This window comes from Polyodon spathula, chromosome 1 (genome assembly GCF_017654505.1).
Source record: "Polyodon spathula isolate WHYD16114869_AA chromosome 1, ASM1765450v1, whole genome shotgun sequence".
NCBI classification, from domain to species: domain Eukaryota; kingdom Metazoa; phylum Chordata; class Actinopteri; order Acipenseriformes; family Polyodontidae; genus Polyodon; species Polyodon spathula.
In genome coordinates this window covers 110,691,297-110,695,931 of record NC_054534.1, presented here as the reverse complement: position 1 = coordinate 110,695,931, position 4,635 = coordinate 110,691,297, and the positions used below count along the sequence as shown (strand labels likewise).

General features: G+C 52.0%; 1 pseudogene; it reads right to left on the bottom strand.

Moving 5' to 3' along the window:
- Positions 1-48: 48 nt before the first annotated feature.
- LOC121329205 lies at positions 49-4,235 on the bottom strand (annotated as a pseudogene).
- Positions 4,236-4,635: the final 400 nt, after the last annotated feature.

Below are 4,635 nucleotides of genomic sequence, written 5' to 3'. Positions count from 1 at the left end.
AAAAACAAGTCGATTAGGAACGCCCAACTCCTCTCCCGCCAAAACAACTCAGAACTTTGTGATTTTCACAGCAGGGTCTCCGACAATCAGACGACCCATCCCAGGATGCACCTGAAAGGGAACAGACAGATTTTAAACAGAAGGGAGGATGCATTCACCACAACTTCACATGGCTGATGTAAAACATTTGCGGCTTTGGCTCCAACATGATCAAAATCAATCCATTCTTGACACATAATAAAAACATCCTATCCGAATGTAATTTAGATTTTTATTTAACATCATGTCATCAAAGATCCTTACCTGAGCCTGCAGAGATCCATACGGCACCAGCTCTCCACCCACGGCCAGCGTGCCTCGGTGGGACAGGGGCTCCAGTCTGAAGGCTCGGGTCTGGATGTGGCTGACGAAAGGGCTCTCGATCTCCTGGTGGGAGAGTCCAGCTTACAGGAAGCTCAAGTGAATGGTGCCGTCGTCAAAGCGGGCCTGGGGGGCCGCAAATAAGTCTGCCCCCAAGTGGGACTGATAGAGGGCCAAGACCAGAATGAAGTCCCCCTCCACGGTCACCCAGTTCTTCTGTCCCGGCCGATCCAAAGGCTGCCGGAGCCCGTCAACCGGTCCGGTCTCGTCTTCCGCTCGTGGAGGGAAATGATTGCCTGTATTCTGCACCGGGTCGTTCTTCACACCTCTCTCTTGGGTTACGGAGTCGAACGCATCCATTGTCCGCGCGAGGAACGTAGACTGCTGTTCCGCGCAATCGACGCTGCCATTAGATTGAGCTACCCACTCTCCAGCTCTCGTCTGGGAGCCGCTTTCCGATTGGTGGGTTCAGTTCGGAGGTGGGGTTTTGATCGGCCGACACCGGGAGGTCAAAGGTGAATGCTGAAGTCAGGTAATGATGCAAGTACAAGGGCAAAGGGGCGGGGCTGGGAACGGGAGGGGCCAGTGAGACTGGTACTTCTTGGGTGGGTGCGGTCTTGTACGGGTGACCAGCGGCTGCTTCTGAAATGGACAGCACCCCTTCTGCTAAACAGGACGAGGAAGCTTGCACTGTCGGTGTGCCGTCACTAGGGGGTGCACAGGCAGGCTGTACCACAGCACTGCTGGGGTGTGGACGGGGGCAACACCTCTTCAATAGTCCCTGGTACTGCTTGGAAAGTGGGAGTCTCCTCCGAGTCCTGGCCGACCCCCTCCTGCAAGCAGTCCGGCACGGGAGACAGAGCGCTCAGGGTGTTTCTTTTCAGTGGGTTGCGCTCCTCGCTCAGTCCCATATCAGACACTGTCCTGTGCAGAGGGACACGGCTGTAGGCCCCCAGGCCCTCTGTGATGCTCCTGGATAAAGGCCTCCTGGGGGGCTGCTGGAGCTGGGAGAGGGGGGGCAGGGAGAGGGAGGAGAGGGAGGCGGCAGACTGGGGCAGGTAGGAGAGGCGGCCCCTGTAGGACTGGAGGGAGGCGAGTCTCACCAGGGTGCCCAGCATGAAGCGAGCCGAGCCCAGCCCTCGGTAGCGCTCACTCTCGATATCCACGTCGGACACAAAGCCCCAGGCCACTGACAGGAAGGAGAAGAGGCGCCTGTGACCCCCGTCGAAGCTCGCTGACCCCGCCTCTTCCTCCTCGCTGGCCAGTCGCTCCGGCTTTGCCGACAAGGCTTCGCCGGGTTCCGTGGCAGTTTTTTCCTCAGGATGCTTTACGGTGATCAATGTCGACATCGTTACGGAAACAAGGTCCATGGGACAGACTCCTCCCTTGCACGCAGAAAGCACCAGTTCATCAAGCGGGGGTCCCGGAGACACATCTCAAAACTTTGAGGGCGGATAGAGAGAGAGAGAGAGAGAGACAAAGAGATACTTTGTTTGAAATTATTTTATTGACTTGTGCAATTTATTTATTACCAATGTACTGTATGTTTGTAATGAAGGAATCCAACAGCTCTGGCAATGCTTTCAATGTCCCGTTATTCTGCACTCTGTCCAGGCAGACGCACACTCTGTCCAGGCAGACATGTACTTACTTACCCAGCGTTGTGGTTTATTGCCCCAGCAAGGGCATTGCCAGAGCCACAGGGCAGGATCCCCACTGGAGTCTAGATAGCTTGCTTCCAGTCCCCTCGAGCCATCAGACCATTAATCACCTGCAAAGACAGCAATCACATTAATACAGAGAGGAGGAAAGGAAGGAAACACAGAGAAGCAGAGGCAGAGAGAGACAGAGATAGAAGCAGGCAGACAGACCTCATGCAGCAGTCCATCCCCGGAGATGATGACAATGCCGTCCCACTCCTGCAGCGCAATCTCCCTCATCGGCTCCCGGGCGTGGTTCGGATGCTCTGGAAGAGAAGAGATAAAAATGACACCCACAGCTATACCTATACCTGCACACACATAACCAGAAACAGACAGACCCATACCCAGAGACACAGATAGAGACACAGATCCATACCCAGAGACACAGACCCAGACCCAGAGACATAGACAGAGACAGAGACCAAGACCCAGAGACATATACAGAGACACAGACCCATACCCAGAGACATAGACACAGACCCTTACCCAGAGACATAGACAGAGACACAGATCCATGCCTAGAGACACAGACAGAGACACAGATCCATACCTAGAGACACAGACAGAGACAGTGACACAGACTCATACCCAGAGACATAGACAGAGACACAGATCCATACCCAGAGACAGAGACAGAGACCCAGAGCACACAGATCTATACCCAGAGACATATACAGAGACACAGACCCATACCCAAAGACAGAGACCAAGACCCAGAGACATATACAGAGACACAGACCCATACCCAAAGACAGAGACCAAGACCCAGAGACATATACAGAGACACAGACCCATACCCAGAGACACAGACCCATACCCAGACATAGACAGAGACAGACCCATACCCAGAGACATAGACAGAGACACAGATCCATACCCAGAGACATAGACAGAGACACAGACCCATACCCAGAGACACAGACAGAGACACAGACCCATACCCAGAGACATAGACAGAGACACAGACCCATACCCAGAGACATAGACAGAGACACAGACCCAGACCCAGAGACACAGAGACACAGATCATACCCAGAGACATAGACAGAGACACAGACCCATACCCAGAGACATAGACAGAGACACAGACCCATACCCAGAGACATAGACAGAGACACAGACCCATACCCAGAGACATAGACAGAGACACAGACCCATACCCAGAGACATAGACAGAGACACAGATCCATACCCAGAGACACAGACAGAGACACAGACCCATACCCAGAGACATAGACAGAGACACAGACCCATACCCAGAGACATAGACAGAGACACAGACCCATACCCAGAGACATAGACAGAGACACAGATCCATACCCAGAGACACAGACAGAGACACAGACCCATACCCAGAGACATAGACAGGGACACAGACCCATACCCAGAGACATAGACAGAGACACAGACCCAGACCCAGAGACATAGACAGAAACACAGACCCATACCCAGAGACATAGACAGAGACACAGACCCATACCCAGAGACATAGACACAGACCCTTACCCAGAGACATAGACAGGTACACAGACCCATACCCAGATACAGCCCGGACTCTTACTCCTGCAGGTGAGGGGGCGTGTCTCAACGAGTCTCAGTGATTGCAGGAGCTCTCACCTGTCCGTATGAGACTGCAGCTGATATTCGCCTCCCCGACCATCGGCAGAATGTGGGTGTGACAGAGCTGCATGGCTTGGCCCCGCCCACTGAAGGGGTTAACCAATAGGAGGCGGCGGCGGGGGCGGGGCAAGAGACTGCTGGTGATCTCTGAGGAAACGAAACCAAGAAGAGCGAGTGAATGTGAGAGCAAGAAAGGGGAAGAAAAACAGTGAGAGGGGTAGAGGGGGTGCCTGTGCTGTTATGGGACCCCCCCCCCCCCCCCCCCCCACTCTGTGTGTCTGAAATCAGTGCCTGTAAAAGTTGACATGCTTGAGGCCCCAGTGTCTTGGTGCCATGATAAGAGAAAGTGTGTCCCAGCCTGCACTGCACTGATAACACCGTGTATATTCAATACAAGGATTAGTGCAAAAGAACAGCAGCTCTTTCATATAGTCGAAGTTATTCCATATAGGGCTGAACCAGTCTTTATACAGGGCTGTAGAAGTGCATTTAAAAGAGTAGTCATTAGTGCTTCAAGTAAAGGTTTCCATAAGGAGTGAGCTTACTGTCCATCCCAAAGCTTTCAGTGGCGTTCGTGCTGATACAGAGAGGTGCAAAAGTAAACCTTACCACCTCAAGACGAGTCTAATATACACATCTATATATAAATAAATCCCAGTCCATATACAGTTTCTGTAAATCCTACAAAAGTAAACCTTACAACCTCAAGACGGGTCTAATATACACATCTATATATAAATAAATACAGTTTCAATAGAACTCATTAGAAAATATCCACAATAAAGTTATGTAAAGTAACACACACTATATTCTAGTGGATGAGATTATACTTGAGGAGCAGTCTGTTTCTGGTGGTCTATTTAGAGGCGGTGCTGTTGCAGGCCCTGCTGTTCTACACACAGTAGTTGTGTTGAAGGTCACTGAATCGAGAGTGCATGATGACCAGTCCAGC